A 22,189-nucleotide genomic window follows, 5' to 3' on the forward strand; every position below is an offset into this window, starting at 1 on the left:
TGACCCCCAACCATAAAATTATCCTGTTGGTACTTCATAACTGTGATTTTGCTACTGTTACGAATCACGATATGAATGTTTTTTGGAGAGAGAAATTTGCCAAGGAGGGTGTGACCCACAGGTTGAGAACCACTGATCTAGAGCCTTTTTCTGTATGATAGGCATGTATGTCCATAAGCTTTCCATTCCTTTATATTTTGGCATAAAGGGCATGGACAGTTGATACACTGATAACCTGCACTTTGGAAGCCCTGTGTTCTTATTCTGTGAAGGTGTTTTTGGCTCTTCAGAAATTAGTAGCTAGGGTAAGGGAGACTCAAGATCATTTATGGGAAATGTCGGTGGTTGCAACCTCTGAGCCCATACACCGCCAGCATCACATGGAGAAAGAGAAGCAGAGAAAGGTAGTTTGAGGATCTTGTCTAAGCCAAGGGCCATTTCTAGATATGGTGGGCTAGTGGAAATGACAGATCCATGAGCCCACTCAATACATTCTAACTTAGTACATGGCTGAATCTCTCAGGGTCTTGGGAAAAGTCATTTTGTAAGACAAATAGAGACTGTGGCTTATGATGATTTTGATTATGAAGTTTTAACTTTACGATGCTGCAAAATTAATAAGCATTCAGTTGACATTTTACTTTAGATTTAAAGGCTTTAAAATTTCCATGAGTTACTTAATAATTACTTTAAAATTTCCATGAACCCCATTATAAAATAGGCATTGAGTTACATGTGTTTGAGTAGCTGTAGATTAACATTAGGTGTCTTGGAGCACATAGTGGTGTTTGACAGTTTAGGGGTATGAAATGCACGTTTGTCTGCAACATTTTCAGCTGATAGTGGGATGCTGGGATACAAACTTGCCAGGAGTTGAGGTGTGTCTGTAACGCTGTGACAAACCAGCTTGGCCCTTACAGAAATATGCAGGTGAATAATCTCTTACCATGCTGTTATCTTGTGGGTCTTTCTTTCTTTCTTTCTTTCTTTCTTTCTTTCTTTCTTTCTTTCTTTCTTTCCTTCTTTCTTTTTAAGCTTCTCTTTACTGGGAATCTAGAAATGTGAGTAAGAAGGAATAGGATGTTAGGAAAGAGGATGATAAAGGCAGGGAGAGGAGAGAGAGAGGCAGGCAGGGAAAGCTAAAGGACAAAAGATGAGGTGAGAGGGGGTGAAACCTCCATGTCACCATGATGTGAAGACCTTCGTGTTCGCATGTGCATATGTGTGTGCACGTATGTGGACACCAGAGATCCATGTCAGGCCCTTTCTCAGCTCAGTTTCTCCTTCCTGTTCATCCAGGATCCCAGCCCATGAAACAGCATTACCCACACTTAGGTTTATCTAGCACTCTCTGCCTTACTTGTTATTTTATGTTTATATTATCTCGTTGTATTGTTTTTTGAGACAGGTGTTTTCTTCATCAAATCTGGGGTTCATTTACTTTGCTAGACTAGATGGCCAAAGAGCCCCTGGGATCCTGTCAATGCCTTCTCGGTGCTGGAATGACAGGTAGGTACTGTAGCACCTAGCTTTTACATGGGTCCTGGAGATCTGAACCCAAGTCCTCATGCTTGCATGTGAAGCCTTGACTGATGGGGCCCATACAGTCCCGCGTAGGAAGAATCGTACAGGGAGCTCTATCTCAGGGGGCTGTCTCCTTTATAAACAAACATGAAATATGACAATGTGGTTCAGGCAATTAAAACTTTGTACACTCTATTGGCACAGTGAACTGTTTTCACGACTGAAAAGGGTTAACCAGCTCCCTCTCCTCCTTCCTCTCCTTCTCTCCTACCTCTCTCCATTTCCCCCTGCCCCATCCTGTGTATGTGTGTTGGTTATATAGTAAGTGCTTTTCTCTGTATAGCCCTACAGTCTCTGTCATACCTGCTTAATATTCAACCTTAAAGTCAGCCACAGACCACTATATAAATGAATGTGAATAAATTTGGTCCTCTGACTATAGCCTGCACATTCACATAAAAAGATAAAATTATTATTGTTAATGTTATTTTAAGACTCTCTCTCTCTCTCTCTCTATCTCTATCTCTATCTCTTTTCTCTCGCTTGCTTTTTTGGCTTTTCAAAACAGCATTTCTCTATGTGTAGCTCTGGCTGCCCTGGAACTCACTTTGTAGACTAGGCTGCCCTTGAACGCACAGAGATCTACCTGCCTCTGCCTCCCAAGTGCTGGGATCAAAGCCGTGCTCCATCACACCTGGCTCCATCCTTCCTTTCTATCTTTCTTTTTCTTTTTGGTGCAAACACAGAACCCAGGGTCCTGTGAATGCCTAGGCCAAGTCTAAAACTGAGCTATACCCCAAGTCCTTCATTACATCTTTTGATCCAGAGAAGGGAGGTATCTAGGGACACGTTCTATATCACCCTTCTAATATCCATGGACTACAGTTCTGTGCTGAGTCAAGAAATTTGACACCATTCATCTTTAAGATAGAAGTTTTGGGAAATTATCCTAGCCCCCACCTTATAACTAGTTCTGTAATTTTGTATCTCCTGTATTTTGTATCTCCATATTTTGTGTCTCTAAAGCTTTGTGCCCCAAGAGAACAAAAAAACCAGAGAAAACTCAACAAGAATGCTGTGGCCCTGTGATGGCTGTTTTCCAGAAACACAGCCAAAGTCTAAAGCCAAATCACATGTAAAGAGCTCAGAGGACTCATGACAGAGTCCTATCTGTGCTGCCTCACCCTCCTGCAATGGGCTGGATTCCTTGACCTGTGCCCTCTTCCCTCCCCTCCTCTCCTCTCCTGTTCAGTTGCTTCTTGACAGGTATTTCGTCTCAGCAATGAGAAAAGTGATTAGTATACATGACGTCCTTGATTTGAGTGACATCTTGGGTCAGGCACTGAGTTACAGAACTCGGTGTGAAAATGCACCAAATCAAGTGTGAGAAAGTGGAGCAAATTACAGAATTAAAAAAAAAAAAAGCACCGCATCTTGGCAGAGCTAGAATAACAGAATGACTTAGGTGTCAGATAGGTTGAGACAAAATCCACACATTGTTGATATAATAATGAAAGGGTAAAAATATCTCCAAGCTCCAGCCACAGCCCTATTTATTTAAAATAATATGAGATAAAGCAAAACTTCTTGCACAAGAAAAGGACTTGGCAAGGTCCTCAGAGGTCATTCTAAAGGGATGTTGGGCCTTGACAAGGTTAAAGAGTACAGACATTTCAAAGATTTTTTCCCCCTTCTTTTCCCCTCCCACAGCAGTGACTCACTGTGGAAACCAGTAGGACAATATCAGCAGAGAACTTGACAGTTATCCTAACAAGGAAGGGAAATGTGGCAGCGGACCCCTTTCATGATAATCTCAACAATGCAATCTGTAAAACCGTGTGAAACCCCACCTTACAGGCTTTGTGCCAAGTACTGGGGTGGCTGGAGAACATGGTGGCCTCGGACTCTGTAGGACACACTTTTATTTTTCCTTAGTTTTCCGTCTCTAAAATCGAGCCAAGGAACCACACAGCCATGTGCACTATATCTTTGTGAACTCTTACCTAATCTTCTAAAACAGCTCCCAAGAAAGGGAGAGTTCTAGAAAATGCTGGAACATTGTATGCATTGTTCTACCACCACCACATTGGTTGCCCAATTAACTGAATTAACTGTTGAAATTTTCTTTTCTTTCTTTCTTTCTTTTTTTTTTTTTTTTGTTTTGTTTTGTTTTGTTTCTTCCTAAACAAGTTTTATGCACACAGGCTGGGTGTGGTGATGGGCAGGAAGTTTCAGCCCCACCCCCACCCCCACCTCCCCACAAGTGAGTTGGAACACAAAGAAACAGCTGCAGCTGTAAATGGTAGAAAGGAAGACAGAGGCAAAAAGATGGCTGAAGATCAAGGACTAGGGTTGTTTGGTGAAATCTGAGATTTTTAGGTTATTTTCAAGCCTGCGAACTTTGTGTTTTTCTCAGAATACCCACCCCAATCCGTCCTGTGCCACTTCCTTCTCACCCAAATGACTGCTCTCTTTTAGTTTCCATAAAATTGTTTGTACGCATTTGATAATATCTGTAGTTCCTTGAAAGGGAAGCATGACATGCTTTGCTTGGGAGGAGTTTGGTATTCCACAGTGAGGGAAATGAAAACTTGAAAGTTTACATATAAACGGGCATCTGTGAAAAGACATAAGGTTTGGCTCAATGAACAACTAACAAAGTGAACACACAAAAATTAGGTAGCGCCAAAATAAAGAAACGTTACTGGCATCCTAGAATCCCTCCCAGGTCTGCTTCCTGGTACCAGTTTGCTTTTCTCACTCCACTGTTCCTTGCATCAGGAGGTTCAATGTTGTCTGATTTCTTCAGTTGCTCCCGGGCATTTGGCAATACTTGGAAGTACTGTTGACTGCAACAAATGGAGAGTGGGTGCCTCTGGCATCTGGTGAAGCTAGGTAGCAGGAAAATATCCCACAATACACACAGCACCACCCCTGAAACAAGGAAGGACCTGCCTTCAAATGTCACTAATAATTGCCAGGGTTGAGAGAGCTTGCTTTACATAAAAGGTGCTACTCAGTGTGTCTTCTTTCATGTCTGGTGTCATCTGCTCACCGTGGTATCTATGAAATCTATCTATCTTGCTACATGCATCAGGTATGCATTTGTTCTTCAGGCTTTGAGGTTTCCCCTCCAATCATGTTTGTTTTGGTGTGTGTGTTCCTGCGTGCAGGTACACGTGGATGCAAAGGACAAGGGACAGCCTTGTCTGTCATTCTTTAGGCACTGTGCACCTTAAACTTTTTTTTTTACTGAGACAGAGTCTCTCATTGGCTTAGAACTATTGCCAGGTAAGGTAGGCTGGCCAGCAAGACACAGTGGTATATTGTAAGCACTTGCTACCGAGCCTGGCTGGTTTTTGATGGGTTCCAGGGCATCAGATTCAGATCCTCAAGCTTGGAAGGCAAACACGTTACCCTTGGAAGGTATCACTCCAGCTCCTCAAACGACATTTCAAAAGCGGTTTTTAACCCCAGAATTTCACTATCCACAAACTACCCAGTTGCCCTCCAGTTCTCATGGTGTGGAGAGCATGAAGAGATACAGGGTACCTCCGGAGCCAGGCCCCGGTGCTTTTCTTTGTTTGCTCACAGCAGTACTCTCAGTTCTGGGCTACACTTGAGACCATAGCAAGGTTGGCTGAAGTTGGGCAGGGACTTTGGAGAGGGATGATGTCCGTGATCCTGTTTTCAATGTGTTGCCTAGGTTCATTTCCACACATATTTTCATCATCATATAAATCACCTGAAGACTGCTGAAAAGGCATCACTTTTGGAATCCACATTTGAGGGGGGTAACTGCGCCCCATGCTCTGGGTTCTTGATTCCTGACTAGGAACTTTACCAGGTAGGCAAAACAAATAAAGTCCACTTCATCCTTCAGCTACTGTGCTGGTTAGTTTTTGGCCTGTAACACAAACTAGGATCGTCTGGGAAGAAGGTATCACAGCTGAGAAAATGCCTCCATGAGACTGGCCTGAAGGCAGGTCTGTGGGGGCATTTTCTTGATCAACAACGTTGGTGGACCAGCTCACTGGGGACAGTGCGATTGCTTCCGTGTTATACAAAGAAGCAGGCTGAGCAAGCCATGTAAACAGCATTCCTTCATGGCCTGTGCTTCGGTTCCAGCTTCCATGTTCCTTCCCAGACTTCTCCTCATGACGGACTGTGACGTGGGACATCTGAACTCAATAAACCCTGTCCTCCAGAGCTTCTCTTCCTCACGGTCTTTATCACAGTGACAGAAGCGAACTAGGATAGCTGCTAAACAGCTAACAGGGCTCCAGGTTAGCCTGCCATCATCCAAATTTGCTACCTGTTCCTAAAGAAAAGAGTATCTTGTGTCTAAGACAGATGTCTCAAACGGGGGCTCCTCAACCATTAGCCACTATTAACATTTGGGGCCACAGAATTCATTCTCTACCGTGGAACTGCTCTGGGCATCCTAGGCTGCATGGCATCATCACTGGCCTGTTCTCACTAGGTTAAGGAGCACCATTTCCTTTCCCCAATGGTGACAATCACAAATACATCAAGATGTGCCCAGGGGAGACAGGCAAGAATTATTCCCAGTTGAGAATTCAGTCTGCGAGCCATAATTTATGCCGAACAAAGACTTCCAATATTTTATTAATAAGCAGTCCGTTCGGTTAAATGACTAGAGAAGGCCAGCTGTGGGAACTCCTTTAGCATCTGTGTTCAAGACACCAGGCAGAGAGCTGTAATCTCAGCACTCTGTGAGGCAGAAGCAAGAAGGTCTCAGTGAGTTCAAAATCAGCCTGGTCTGCAAAGCAAGCCTGGACAGCCAAGGCTACACTGAGAGAAACCCTGTCTCAAAAAACAAAAACAGACAGAGAGAGAGAGCGAGAGAGCAGGCGATTGAGGATCTTTAATAAGCAGCCTGTCAATGAAATAATCATTAGAAGATCAGACTTCTACCAGTTATTTCCTAGCTCCTTTCTCTGCTTTCTAACAGGGACCTAGAAACTGTTTAAAGGTTAGCTGTTGAAGATAAACCTTTCAAGTGAGAACCTCCATCTTGGCATGGACACAGGTTTAGTCTGGGATGGCTGGAGACGACTATCTGAAGGCATTTCCCCTTGGCTTAATGTTTTGGTAGCTGATGTTTCTATTATTCTTGGATATTCCATCCCAGGACCAGGGTTCTCAAGAGTGAGGTTACAGAGCCGCCCAGCATCACAGGAAAATCAGCTCTTAGCTGATAGGGAAGGAAACTGATAATCTCTAGAATGCAAACACTCTTCCTGGCTAATCCCTTCACAGGCTTTTCTCACTTAATCCTCACAACCATCTACCTAGCGGTAAATACTATTACTTGCCTCTTGTGTGTGACAGAATGGAAATGAAATGATTTGTTTATGGCAAAAATAAATAGCACATAGTGGTGCTGGGTTCTCAAGAGACTTGTGGGTTCTGTGCCACTCCCTACTGTGAGAAGTGGTCTGAGTTCTCCTGCTGGACTGAGAGCATGAGGGAGGTCTTTTAAGAGCTGCAAATCCCCATGCCTGCTGGCCAGGGCATTTGCCCTCACAAGCAGGTCAGGAAGATATAATATCAAAAATGAAGGATCTTAGGTTTCTATACCACGAGGAAGCCTCAGAGGAAGAGAAAAAGAAAAAAAAAATGGGGGGTGGAGTTGGGCAATGACGAGAATATGAATAAGAGTATAGAGAATTGCAAACTTTCCAGAAAGATGAATGAAACCTTCTTGGGTTTTTCAACCCAACTCAACCACTAGTAGAAAAGGGCTAAGTCAACTATTGCACCTGATTTCATGACATCATTCTACAAACCCTGCCCACTCCCAACTGGTAAAGGAAGAAAAAGGTTGCTGACTTAAGCCACTAAGTTCTGGAGTGGTTTGTTATACAGGGTGTTGTAATTAGTTTGTGTCAAGTTGTCACAAACCTAGGCATGCCTGGGAAGAGGGAATCCTGGTTGAGGAATTGTGTCCATCAAGTTGGCCTGTGGACAAGTCTCTGGGAACATTTTTTCTAAGTACTAATCAATGTAGGAGGGCCTGGCTCACTGTGGGGAGTGCTACCCCTGGGGAGGGTTCCTGGGAGCTGAACAAGCCATGGAGAAGAAGCCAGAAAACAGCATTTTCCATGGTCTCTGCTTCAGTTCCTGCATCCAGGTTCCTGACTTGAATTCCTGCCTTGTTAGCCTCAATGATGGACCATAAAGTATAAAATGAAATAAGCCCTTTCCTCCCCAAGTTGCTTTGGGTTGTGGTACTTATCCTGGCAACAGAAAGCAAAACAGGACACAGAGACAGCAGGGCAAAGCCAAATGTCTGCTCAGCCCCAGCAAACCCGGCAGGTCCAGAAGTCGGGACAAGATCAAGGTCAGGAGAGGTTCCTTTGTGCTACCATTATCAACCTGCAGGGATGGACGGCTCTGCCTTCAGGCCGCTGGTGCTGAGTCTGAGTCTAGATTATGCTCTGCTTCAAGTATATGACCCTGTGATGTCCCTAAGTATATAGGTTACTTTCTCTGTTTCACCACACCTGAGTTGAGGGAATTTTGTGAAGCCTGCATTTTTGGACCTTCTTCTAGGAAATTTATTGTTGTTCGGGATACTTCTAGGTTCCAGAGCTTCCATTAATGATGGGATACTGGAAAATATATCCAAACAATTAAAGCATTATGTCCCAAACTAAAGATGTTTATGAATATGTTAGGTAACTAATAACTGTTATTTATTTTACTGCTACCTCCCACTTACAGCAAATGATACTGTCTTTCTACATGCCAGAGGCAAAAATGCAAAGGCAGCTTTGAGCTAGAACACTGCATATAATTTCTAATTATAATTTTTAGTGCATAACAGCAGCATAATGACAGTATAAAAACATGGTTACATTAATGAAAGTGACGGATTAATGGCCACAGTCTAGGAAACACTGAGAGATAAGAAAGGCGAAATGTCATTATAGGCCATCTCTCTGTTTCTTTGTGAACTGGTCCTTCCTACCTTGAGCTGGCCGTTTCTGCTGATCATACAAGAAGACTGTGATTGCGGTATAAATCATTATTCATGGCGGAAGTGGTAGAAAGACGCGTAGAACTGAATTCAACTGAAGACAAAAATCTAGAGGAAGATGAAATAGTATAAAAGGATACAATGCTTGTGTGTGTGTGTGTGTGTGTGTGTGTGGTGGGTGTTTGGGGTTGAGGAACGCATTAGGGATATTAAAAGTTTAACTTGTAAAGAAGGGCTTAGGGAGAAGAGTTTGGTTTCCCTTGGAAGGCCTGGAGAGTAAACAGTGTGATAGTCTTGGCTACTGGGGTAGAAGAAGATGAGGAGGAACTCTAAGCCAGAAGTCAATCACAAGCTCTGACAACATGACACATGGGCACAGCCATGCTCCTCCCTGGGATTGGTCTGTAGAGCCCACAGCACAAACCTGCCTTTTTCCTGACCCTTGTGTAACCTTTGCCTTGTATCCTACAACTGCCAGCTGCAGCTGGACATGACTCTTGCCTTTCATGTTTATAGTGAAGTAAGTGTGGAAATAGAATTAAATACATGCCCATCAATCTTTATCACTGTTACCTTCAGATGGGGAGTGGGTGGGATGTTTTGTTCCAAATGTTTGAAAAAAAAATTAAAGTTAGCATATATTACATGTTTGTACAGGAACACTTAAAAAGATAAGTTATAAGAAGTAGGGCTAGCGGATAGAAATTCAAGCAGCTGAGAATCGAGCGGTAAGGTCAACAGCTATCTGGAGTTGAATTCCAGCTGTGCTACCAAACAGATGGGTTCCTTAGTTAAGCTTTCCAAGGTTCAGCTTTCTTGTTCCAAAAATGAAGGTGGTCTTTTCTACCTCGTGGAAGTGTTATAAGGACTGAGTGTGACACTCTAAAATAGGCATTTAGGGTAGCAGTAATGTAGGAGAGATCCAACAAATGGTGATCATTAGGTTATTATTAAATGTTTATTATTGTATAAATGGTGGGTATCTTTACTCATAAAGGCAATAAGAAGTTGTAAATGTCACTTTCTACTATCAGTATTACTATTCTTATAAACTAGAAAACAGTATGAACTAGAAACATAGCTCATGCAGGCAAAAATGATTATTTTTACCAGCGCACTGGTTCGTTTTATGTGCCATGGTGCCAGTTACTTGGCTGAATGCCAGTCTACGTATTGCTGTGAATACATGTTATAAATGTGATAGACACTTAAATCTAGGGAAGTTCAGCAAAGAAGATGACTATTTACAAGTGGTGGGACTCAATCAATCAAATTAAGACCTTGAAAGGACCAAGTTTCCCCAAGGGAAAAGAGAGTTCTGCTTCTACATTGTGTTCAAACATTGCACTACCCTGCCAACTACAGCTGAGATCTCGGAGCTGCTTCACAGTGTCCCCACAGTTGTATGAAGCAATTTCTTCACATTGCTTTTTTTTTCTCTTTACATATAGATGCATTTGTATTTGTATATTCTATATGTATATATACATATACACATATATGTGTGTATATATCTTTTTTTGTATAAATATTGTTGACACAGGTTCTCACACTATAGCCAAGGCCGCCCTTCACTTATGATGATCCTCCTGCCTTAGCCTCCTCAGTGTTAGGGTTATAGGCACATGTCAGCATGCAGTCCCCTGCTCTTGGGCTTTTCAACCTTAAGAACTATGAGCTAGAAAGACTTTTCTCTCATTTGTAGATTGCCAGGGCCGGGATGTACTGCTGTAGCCATCAAAAGTGAGAAAGCCCTCCGGTGTCAGGGACGCTGCCTGGGGAGGTTCTTGCCGTGTTACTGTACTTCTGAGTTTCCCAGCAATCCAGTCAAGGAAGATGAAAATCACAGCTGGACCACGAGGCCAAAGAAATTGGGAGACCACTATAGCAAGGGAACTGACTTTCTAAATTACCATATAATTTCTAGGATGGCATGAGAGCATGCACCTTGAACTCTAGCACTTGGGAGGCAGCAGGATGGTGAGATCAAGGCCAACCTGGGTGGGCTGTGAGAACCTGTCTGTATCAAAAAGGTTCAATTGCTGGAACATCCTTCTAGCTAAAAAATAAAATAAATCACAAGCCTTGAAGGGAAGACAGTAGAACAGCTAATTCTAAACTTTTCTTTTCTGAGCATAAAGCCAAGTAGAAATGTGACTATTGTCCTCGCAACTGAGACACCCCTCCTCCAACCCAGTACTCCTCCCCCCCAACTAAAGATAAAAGTGTTTATAAAGTTTGCTGTTATAACTTTCCTTGGCCATGGCAGATAAGGAATGGGCAGCTTGTCTGTAGCTCTGGGCTCTACCCACAATACTAAAGAAAAGAGAAAAAGAAATGGCAGGTGAGTTCCCTCTCTGGTTGGCCTCCATTTATCCTTCAAACCAAATTGCTCTTACAGAAAGAATGAGCATGGACTTAAATAGCAAGTCAGCTAATCAGTCGTGGGAATTGGTATAAATAAAGTTCTCGTGTATGAACATAGGACACATGTGTGACCATTGACAAATTATTTTCCCCCATGACCCTCAATTTCCTCATATGTAAAACAAGAAGGGTGGGTCAGATGACTCATGAAATCCTATGAAGCACATGTTGACAGAATAAATTACTGCACATAAATTAAGGAGTGTTCCAGACCCCCACCTTCCTCACCCTCTCTGTCATGGGCTGAGTTTAAAAGACAGGGTCCTGAATAAAATTAACAGGTGCTGTAGGTTTTGGAAAAAGTAAACTGATGCTAAATGGTATGACCTCATTTTGGGGCCAACTGCTAATAAGCAAATCAGCAGCAAAATCATATAAAGATAAATTATATATATATATATATATAATATGTATATATACACATATATTTATGAGCTCTCAGAGAGCCATGTTGAAGGGGATACCCCGTTTGACTTTACTGTGTTCATGGATGAGGCTGCTGTCTGTTAGAAGTGAGAAGTATTGAAATTGTCAGAGGACCCTATGCAGTGACTAGGGTCATCTGAAGTCTGGTTGGTGCCCCTTCACCTCTCCTAAGGTGAGAGAAATGGCCATAGAAGTGTGTTTGTGCCCGGTTCCCCAGCGACTTTCTCATGGGTGCTTGTGGTTTTGTGGTGGCTGAATTGATCTCTGGGGGATATGTCAAGTGTGTGCCTGGCACAGGTCTCAATTCAAAACCAAAAGCTTCAGTACATAACTTCCAATCTACAAGTTTTGGTGGAATTGTTTAGGTTTCTAATTCATCCTAATTTCTAGGGGATTCCAAATGATGACCATCAAACCCAGGAAGGGAGGATGCTACCCTTGGCTCCTGGGAGAGGTGCCTGCAGCAGCCCCTTAGGTATTGGGCAATGAGTTCATCTGTAGTGACTTCCTGGTTCTTGACACCTTCCTAACTTGAGTGACAAAGGTAAATTCAAGAAAATCTGATGCCTTGGGTGTATTGTTCCAGAAATGACTTGGTTTCCACACCCCACTGTAATTTTCATTGGAATCCTTCAGGAAATCCTGTCAGCAGAGAAAAGCTTAATCTTTGTCAGGACAATGTATATATACATATATGTTCGTGTGTGTATTGTGTATGTGTATATATGTATGTGTGTCAATGTCTGTGTGTATGTGTGTGGGAGCCCGCAGAAGCCAGAAGCAGGTGTCACATTTCTTGGAACTGGAATTCCAGGTGGTTCTGAGCTTCCAGGTGTGGGTCCTGGGGGCTGGGGACTGAACTTGGGTCTTCTGAAAGAATGACAAATGCTGTTAGCCTCTAAGCCACCTCTCTAGCCCCCAGGATAATGTTTCTGTCAGTCTCTTCTCGCTTAGATCAGCAAGGAGCCCATTCTCATTTAGGGTCTGAAGGCATTTGAATACTTGAATCCCCAGGGGGTGGTACTGTTTAGGAAGGTTTAGGGGGTGTGGCCTTGCTGGAGGAAGTGTATCACTGGGGGTAGGTTTTCAGAGCTTCCTGTTTGTGGTTCCAGATGTAAGGCCTCAGCTCTCAGCTTCCAGCTCCAGTCACTTTGCCTACCTTGCTGTCATGCTTTTCTGCTGTCATGATGATGAAATTGTAAGCCCAAATAAACACTTTCCTTCTATAAATTCCCTCCCAATCCTGCCCTCCTTCATCTTCTCCCATGCTCCTCCCCCAGTCCACTGATAGGGGAGGTCCTCCTTCCATCTGACCCTTACTGGGCCAAAGAGGAAGACAATGCAGTCAGTCCTGAAGAGACCCTGTAGGCTAGGGTCAGATGAAAGGTGTGATGCCCTTAAAACAGCCTCTTCACACTTCTCACACTTCTCTCTCAGGTGCTGCTTTGGCCTGGCTGCACTTTGAAGCCTCAGGGAGGATTTTGAGACCAGTACCATGATTTTTCTTGTGAGCTTGCCAGTCTCTCTGTGATTCCAGCCCAGTCAGTCAGTCGTGTTGGGTCTTGATGCTTTTTCTCTTTTTTGTTTACTCCACATGGAATTTCATCATAGTGCCTCTGGGAATGAACTGATTACAGTTTCTGTGTATACTTGGGACCGAATCTCAAACTGTATTCCAAGCATTAGGCAATCTCTTGTTGACGTTACAAAATGGTGCTTGCTTATTTGTGTATTTATTTACACATTCATTTATTTATCATGGCAAATTCTATCTTCCCCGTGGACAAAAGAAGCTTGTGTTGGATTTTGTAACTCTGAAGGTTAGACTGAATGGTTTTGAGAGCTTAAGGGTGATTTGAGTGTGCGGATATGTGGGTGTGGGTGTGTGGGGGGGTTCTCTTTCCATCTTAGGATATTCTTTGACTTGGTTCCTCATGAAGACTGTCTTGATTCTGTATCAGTCTGAGAAGGAGCCACTTTACCTACTGTAGTCACACTTCACAGACTTGGTGGAGCAGGTACTACAGGCCTGCTCTTGGGTTGGTGCCATCTGATCCCCGTCTGCACGACAGAGGCTATCACTTATCGTTTTAATTTTTCTAGTGTGAAAGGACAATTCCTGTAGCCAGCAGATCAGATCACCTTGAGACAGGGGCTTTCCTCTGCTTAAGAAATAGAACAGGGAGGCTTTTATCATTAACCTACATCAAGTGTGCTTTGGGAAGTCCCAATGAGTGTGTGTAGGCCCACAAACACCAAGCCTGGGTGAATGCCAAAACTTAAGGGACCCCGGGGCCTCTCTTCTTTAGATGCCCCTCCCGGGAATGTGAACAGTTATTTTTTTCTTCTGGTTTCATCATTATTTGAGGAGGGATAGTTTCTTTCTTCTGTCCTTCACAGTTTGTTCCTTCGTTTGCTTGCAGTGCTATGGATCGAACCTAGGGCCTTGTGCAAGTCAGGCAAGTGCTCTGCCACTAAGCCGTACCCCCAGATTCATGTCTCCCTTAGTTTATCAAACAATGAGATCAGGTGCCATACTCGTGCGAGTCCCAAAACTTAATACATAAAATACATTCACAGGTGAAAACGCCTGGTACGTGTCCTCATGCGACGTACCGTTCTCCTGCTCTAACCCCTGGCACGGCTTCCTGCTTCACTCAGGAAGAGACTAAGCTACTGCAGGAGCTTCAAGGATTAGCTCCCAACCCCGCTCTACTCTCTGCTGTCTTCTCCTTTCACCTTTCCCCTGTTACTTGCTCCTTGTTGTTTCCTGGATATGCTGGAGGGTGCCTCAGGACCTCTGCTTAGCTGTGGCCCCTCCCCCAGAAATCCACGGGACTCACCTCCCATGTCCTCTGAGGCAGCTTTGTGCTCGCTCCTTTTTTTTTTTTTTTTTTAAAGAATATTCATTCATTTATTTATTTTTAATGCCTGTGAGAGTTTTGATTTCAAGGATGTAGGTGTGCTGGGCATGCGCCTGGTACCTGCTGGATCTGCCAGAACTGGGGTTCCAGATGGTTGTAACCTACCACGTAGGCACTGAGAACCAAACCTTGGCTGTAAGAGCAGTGAGGGCCCAGAGCTGCGGAGCCACCTCTGACGGCTGGCTTGCTTGCTTAGCAGGGTTTTCTGACTACTCCGGACCATGCCGCAGCCTGCGGAGCAGCTCTCCCAGCCATCCTGTTTACCATGCTCTGCTTCACTTGTTTGAAATACTAGGAAGCTTAATTGTGCATATCTTGTTATTTCTTTCCCCACGTTGAAGGTAAATTCCATAAAATGGCGATTTTTTTTTTTTTTTTGGTTGGCTTGTGTATTGATTAAACTCCTCATTCCTAGAACACTGCCATAGTACAAGATACACAGGGGGTACTCAAGGGGCCTGAATGTGTGTGTCTATCTAACTTAATACGGAGACTCAATTTCGTGAATCTATACATGACATTTTTTAAACCTCAAACACCCTCTCAAATGTTAGAAAAATCCAAGAACTCCATAGAGTTATAAGGACACAGTTGCATGGTACAGATGAGGATTGACCGACCTGTTCTAAATGGAACACAATTCCTGCATTTGTTAAGAGAAAAATGTGTCAAAACTATACACTCAATGCTGCTTTTTCCTTTTAGGGGTAGCTTATATTACAGCTATCTGAGGGATGCAGGTAGCTTGTATTATAGTTTTCTGGGGGGATGCAGAATTGGGGTGCTGTGGGTTGCAGGGGACAGAAAACTCAGCTTCCATTAGTCTTTGAGAAGAATATTCTGAACCAATGTCTACAGCTACATCAGCCAAGGACTGGGGATGGCTGACCTTGGTGTTTGTTTGTTTGTTTGTTTGTTTGTTTGTTTGTTTTTAACCAATAAAGGGCTTGCCATACTCTCCATCTGTTTTTTTTTTTTCTTTCCTCCATTTCCCTTTCTGCCCTTCTATTGATCTTTAAAAATGGTCTCTGTGCATGATTTTAAAAGTAAAAAAAGTTAAAAAAAAATCCAGGAAAATACTAGAAGAAATATAGGCACCCTAAAGCAACGGTGCAAACGCTGCAAACCTTTAATGCAGTTCCTCTTACTGTGGTGACCCCAGCCATAAAATTATTTTTTCTACTGTTATGAATTGTAATGTAATTTTTTTTTTTTTTTTTTTTTTTTTTTTTTGGAGACAGGTTTGCAAAAGAGATCACAGCCCACAGGTGTGATCTCTTCACTAAAGACAAATCTGGATGTCCAAAGCAATTGCTTTCATAGTATACAAACCTCCAGGGCATCCATCAACAACACAACGGATGGACTGTGGCACGTCGGAATACTGCTCAGCAATGAGAAAGAACGATACACAGAATAACGTGGCTAAGTCTAAAAGCTATCACTGAGAATAAGTGAGAATGCTATCAAAAAGTGAGTACTAAGCCTGGGGAGATGGCTCAGAGGGGAAAGGTGCCTGCAAGACAAGCCTGATGACCCGAGTTCACTCCCTAGGCTCCCACAAAGGTGAAAGGAAAGAAGCAACTCCACAGAGTTCTCAACTCTGCCTTCCACACATGCACTTGCCATCTGCATGTCTTTCCCCCTGCCACACAAACACACACACAGTTTTCTTCAGAGGCTCTTAATATGTGACCTGACTTCTGAAATTTCAAAACAGGCAAAACTATTAAGAAGGATATAAGAAATGCAACTGTATCTAGAGCCTCAGAGTGGGATCACCAGGCAGTAAGGGCTCTTTCTAAGGTGATGTTGATGCTTTGTAACTCTATAGGGGATTATATATATAATCTATATTATATTATATATGCTATTAACATATATGTTTTCAAAACATAGAAAATAAGCAATGGAGACTTATGCAACTCATGGCATGTACATTTCACTGCAAAAGAAAGAAGTTATAAATAAGTATTATCCCTAGTTTCTGACATGCATGCTGAAGTCCTTTTGCCTGACACAGGAGCATGAGAGTGTAACAGCTTCTAGGCTCACCAGTACTGTTACAGGTAGCTCATTTCTTTTTATGGATACAAGGTATTCCAGTGATACACAGCAAGCTGTTTAGAGGTCTGTAACTTTCCTTGAGATGAATAAAAATGCTACAACAGATAGGAGGAAGAACACAGTGCTAGGCTCATGATAAAACACCTATTGTGAGCAGTCAGATGGGTCTTAACTGTTCCCTGAAAACATATTTTCAACCTTGCACTATACCAAATAAAACCAAACCACCCCCATCTTCAACCTCTCTTGGAACGACCCTTTCGCCTTCTATTGAGTGTAAACTGCTTCTCTCCAAGGATGCTGTTGCTCACAGCTGCTGGACAAAGTGGGGGGGAATGTCCTCCTTGCTCCAGATGCCTGCTTCTCATCACCCTTTTCTCCCCAGGCCTTGCAGGTCAGATTCTCATCCCAGTCCCCTTCTTCAATAACGACCTGCAGAGATAGCGAGCACTGCCTTCTCTCCCTCCTGAGTACCTTCCACATCCGTCATTGTCTGCTGAAGTTCTCTCCCCTCAGCTGACAGTGACAAACACCCGTCCCCGTTCTTTGTCATCTGTCCTGACACCATGGGCAAACCATTCCTAATTCTTTCTAAAACAAATTTCTCCTACACTCATTGTTCAAAACCATTGCTTCAAGAGCTGGCAAGATGGGTCAATGGGTAAAGTGACAGCCATGCAAAGTGATGTCCAGAGACCCCAAGACTCATGTAAAACCCACATGAGGATGGCAGCCAGCCAGCACTTGGGAGGTAGGAACTGAGAAATCTCTGGGATAGCTGGGTAAGCTAGACTAGCTAAATTGGTGAGCTCTGGGTTCACATGAGAGATCTAGACTTTGCAGGCTCCTCTTTTCTTCTGTCTCATTCTGAAAAGATTCCCACAGCTTCTGACCCACCAACAACCTTCTTTATGATTCCTGCTGGTCCTGTTTTTGCCAAACAGTAGTTAGACCTCAGGTCTTACTCATCTCTGACTTCCAAACTGCTGTGTACAGATTGTTGTTGTTTTGTCTAAACCTTTTCTTTCTTGGCAGGTCTTTACTTTTTACTTCTTAACTTCTGGGTACCAGTTCCTTAAGGTTGTTTTTACAGAATGCTTTTCATCTTGCTCATCTCTGGGAAATGCCAGGGCTCAGTTTTCCCTGCCCTAACAATCCTCAGTTTCCAGTTAACAATGTTAAACCCTGGATTCATTCATCCAGCCATCCCCTTCATCGAACCTGGATTCATGAGTACAGTCATCCCGCACTGTCATCCTGAGATTCTTATGAGCTTTGCAGGCATGATGTATCTGACTTCCCACCCAACACGCTGCTGGTCTTTTCTTCTCATAGTCTTTCTACTCTTAGTGGATGGGAACTGCATTCTTTCAGCTGCGTCAGGCCTACCAGCTTAACTGTCCACCCTCATTTAGACAGCAACTCTTATTCAGAGAACGTTTAGAACACCCTGGGATAATACATACTTCTCAACACACGTGTATATAAAATAAAAGTCCCCAAGGAGATTCTTCTGCTTCCATCCATATCCTGCCCACAGATGGAGCTGGAGGATCGTAATAAGTCAGACTGTGCACATCTCCATTCAGATCCACCTGGTGACCAACATCTGCATAATATTGAGACTGGGGTCTTTCTATAAAGCTTTTCTGGACCCTCCATTACACCCCTGAACTAAATAAATGCCTCACCAGCTGAAACAAGGACATGTCAAACAAACCCACGTAGTGGTTCTCCATCTTACTAAAATTAAAAGCCATCTCCTTTATATTGATAGTGGCAGTAGTTTGTTGTCCTGAGAACTTGGGAAGAACTTGAGAACTTATGACTGCTTTTATTACGGTCTTCTTCTCTGAATGGCTCACAGATGACTAAAGAGGAATGACGATAGTTTTGAATGCAGATGCCTGTTTGTGGAGGCCCAGGTAACAGTCAAGTAAAGCATTCTCTAGACCCCTCTGCCAGCCCTCCTCCTCATCCATTGCAGCAGCTGACCTCACTGGTCCTTGACTCTGCCTTGCAAGATCCGCCTATCTGCCTACATCAGCACCAAAGAAATTTTCAATGGTATCCAGCACCACCATCCGGCCTGTTCTTCCCCTCAGGTGTAGAAGGTTAATTCATGTAGTAAGCCCTTATTCTAAGACACTCATAGCATTTCTGTTTCTGGGTTAGAGTGTGACTTCTGGGTTCCTGAAATGGCCTCTCACTGCTTTCTCCTGAGCTTGTATTATCTCAGCCATCATATATCATATATCACTCTTTCTGTGATGGGACCATACTTGACATTTCCTGTCCCTGGATGTTTATTCTACAGTCATGCTTGAATCCTCTTCTTCTTTCAGATCACTGTTGATTATCATCCCAGAGCAGTGTTCTTTAGTTAAACTATGGTTCCTACCCACCCTCTGCATACTGGGCTCTGTATCACCCTTTGCGTTATGTACACATAATATACTCAGCATGCTACTTATTTATGTATTTATTTCCTGCTTTCTTACCAGGAATTATGTCTGAGTCAAAAGAAAATTTATGGGATGGGGGGGGGGAGGGAATGCACTGGATTGAAAAGTAATTATTTTGGCAATCTTCTAATTGAAATGTAGTAATTTCCTTCAATTATGGAAATGCACCTCCCATGACTGAGCAGCGGCTGTGATTTATCTTGAAGCAATGACAAATGTATTCCCCATATGTTGACAATACCATGAAACACCCTTGTGTTCACCTTTGAAATTCTGGCAGTCATTAGGTTTGTCTCAGAGGGTGTGTAAATGAATCCTTCCTTAGAGAAGTGAATAGACGGGTGCATGGCTGTCATTCAGCCACCAACGGTAAAACCTCAGTATCTCTGAATGGGGAGAAGGTCTTAATGGTTTCTAGTATTTCCTTTGTCAACCCAAGAAGGAATAAGGAATGGTGTGTTTAGAATTGTCTTAAGAGTAGACAGTTCAGGCAAGAATTCTTGCCTATAATAAGAAGAATGCATGGCCTTTTGTAACAGGGGTTAGGCACACAGGCTAAAAAGTTGGGACATGTTCAAGTACATTTGATGGTTGGCATAGTTATTATATTGTGTGGCTTAAAATAACATTGCCAGGAGGGTGTGGAGTTACATAATGTTCGAGCTTCCGAGCTTCGATAGAATTGGTTTCCTTTGAGTTCTACCTAGCTTACTGTGCCTGTTGGAAAACACTATTTTGAGAGAGGATCCACTGACACTGGCTAGGTGACTGTCATGAGCCCTTAAAAGGTTAAATCTGCTTCTGAATGCAGGCGACTCTGGGACAGAACTTTTCCTCTTTTGTTCAGCTGCTCATTTCTTCTACCCAGAATCTACCACTCTGTGGGGACACAATGAATTTTAGTTATTACCTGAGGCTATAGAGCAGCGGTTCTCAACTTGTGGGTCCAGAGCCCTTTGGGGTCACATATCAGATACCTACACTACAGTTCATAACAGTAGCAAAATTACAGTTATGAAATAGCAATAAAATAATTTTATGGTTAAGGTCTGTTATTTATAGCCTCTTCACCAGGCATCCCTCTTACTTCTCCTGAAGGCCACCCTCCCTTTACTCACCACAGGAGGCACATTCATTAAACGAATCACATCCCTTCAACATGACTTGGAGACAACATTCCAAACAATCCTGATGACAAGCAACTAAGTTTTTGTTTGGTTTTGTTTGTTTTCTTTTGTTTCCAACATGATGCCAAACCTTTCATATATTTGTGTTGAGGAAACAAAACTAGAAACCAGAAAACAAAAGCTGAGATAGGAGTTGGGGATTTGGCTCAGTGGTAGAACACTTGCCTAGCAAGCACAAGGCCCTGGGTTCAGTCCTCAGCTCTGAAAAACCAAAACCAAAACTAAAAAAAAAAAACAAAAACCAAAACAACAACAACAACAACAAGGTAATTGGCAAAAGCTGACATATCCCAGCAAGAATGATACTATAATAACTCAGACTTGGGGATTTCCATGCTGGCTTTTGTTCCTGAGGGAGAAGCATTGTGCTGTGTACTGAATCCATGTTTTCACTGTTCCCAGCATGCAGGGAGGCAGAGGCAGGTGGATCTCTGGGAGTTCAAGGCTAGCTTGGCCTACAAATCCGGGACAGCCAGGGTTGCACAGAGAAACGCTGTCTCAAACACACACACACACACACACACACACACACACACGCAAAAACCCCAAAACAACAACAAAAAAGAACACAGACTCAAACAGCTGTCTGTCAATAGGTCTAGTGATAGTTTTTTGACTGAAAACAGGAAATGTGGGCTGGAGAGATGGCTCAGAGGATAAGAGCACTGGTTGCTCTTCCAGAGGCCCTGGGTTTAATTCCCAGCAACCACATGGTGGCTCATGAACATCTATAATGAGATCTAGTTTCCTCTTCTGGCCTGCAGGTGTACATGCAGGCAGGACAGTGTATATATAATAAATAAATCTAAAAACAAAACAAAAAGAAAAAACAGGAAATGCCCCCCCATACCCGGAGGGTTTTGCGTGCTGAGGAACAAAGGCATGGGAGCACATCTTCACCCCATCTTCACCCCATGGTTAGTTTAGTGAGCCTGACTGAAATGCAAAAATCAGACACACGGCTGCTGAGGACAAGCACGGTTCCCACCTCTTTAAATGCCTGCCCGGTTCCCAGGATGCGATGGAATGACGGGAAAGGGGCTTTTCTAAGTGAAACTTCCGTAAAATTCGATTTCTGTCTGATGAATAGTTCTCTGATAGCCAATCAATAAGCTGCCTAAAGTCTGCTTTGAAAATACAGTATTTTATAAATATTTGAAGGAGAGCGAGCTAGCATTTACTGATTTTTTTTTCAATTTACTTTTAGCTGTAGTACTTGCTTTAGCAATATCCCCCGCTCCCCGTTTGAATTTTCCCATGAGGTCACCATCAAGGTTTCGGAAGCTTAGAGAAGTCAGGTGATTTGCCCAAAGCCACTCTTGGTCTACACAACCTTCTCACTGGAGCAAACAACTCAGGAGGGTGCAATTTCACATCATCTCTCTCACGTTCTCTTACTTGTTCGACACTGTAAGTCAACTAAGCTAAAATGTTAAATAAATATGTTCTGAAAGGCAGTGCCACAAGTTGTGGGGGGAAAAAAATCAATACTATCACTTGCCATAGGTGGAAGGTAATTCTAAAGTAAATACTTTGAGAGTGGGATGGGGTTGGTGCTCTTCAGCCAAATGTTACTTGTAGTAAGTGTGCTGAGCCTGGGGCTATCTCTTCGAAAGTGGAAAACTGCAGGAACTGCAGAAGCATTAAAACCGTACTTGGCACTATGGTGAGCCATGTCCCTTGGATAAGCAGAGAGCAAGAAGGAGAAGTAAGAAGGGAGGACCCTAGTTCTGTGGTTCCATACTTAATGCAGTGACCCAGAAATGCCAGCAAGTATCCCCCGAAGCACTCACTGCTGGTTCTTGCCCATGCTTCAGAAAACACGACACAGGGCTGTTGGAGATCTCCTTGGCAGAGGCAGCTGGCAAACTCCCCTGGCCCATGATGGATGTTATCTGGGATTTGTTCACAGTGCCCTTGTACACAGCTGGCCTCTGGGCGCACAGAAAGGGCTCTCTGTAGCCCACAGGAGCCCATTTGGCTTATATACAGGAGGCCAGGCCTAAATCTCTTGAGAACCACCACCAAGGCCAGATTGGGAAGATAAACATGCCTGCTCTTGTGTGCTGCAAAGGGCCCATTTCATGGTGCGTTCTACGAAATCTCTGCGCCAGTCTCCCCAGTAGTACCCTGCTGGTTGATATCACCTTTGTGGATAATCTC

At 43.3% G+C, this 22,189-nt stretch overlaps 1 long non-coding RNA gene across 1 annotated transcript in view; it reads right to left on the reverse strand.

The window, feature by feature from the left end:
* Positions 1-790: 790 nt before the first annotated feature.
* The window catches only part of LOC132654091 (uncharacterized), a 191,357-nt gene continuing 169,958 nt past the window's right edge, over positions 791-22,189 (reverse strand). Inside the window, exon 4 of the long non-coding RNA XR_009591775.1 lies at positions 791-1,053. This is a non-coding gene — a long non-coding RNA (uncharacterized LOC132654091). The remainder of the gene's footprint in view (positions 1,054-22,189) is intronic.

This window comes from Meriones unguiculatus, chromosome 5, assembly GCF_030254825.1.
Source record: "Meriones unguiculatus strain TT.TT164.6M chromosome 5, Bangor_MerUng_6.1, whole genome shotgun sequence".
In the NCBI taxonomy this organism is placed as follows: domain Eukaryota; kingdom Metazoa; phylum Chordata; class Mammalia; order Rodentia; family Muridae; genus Meriones; species Meriones unguiculatus.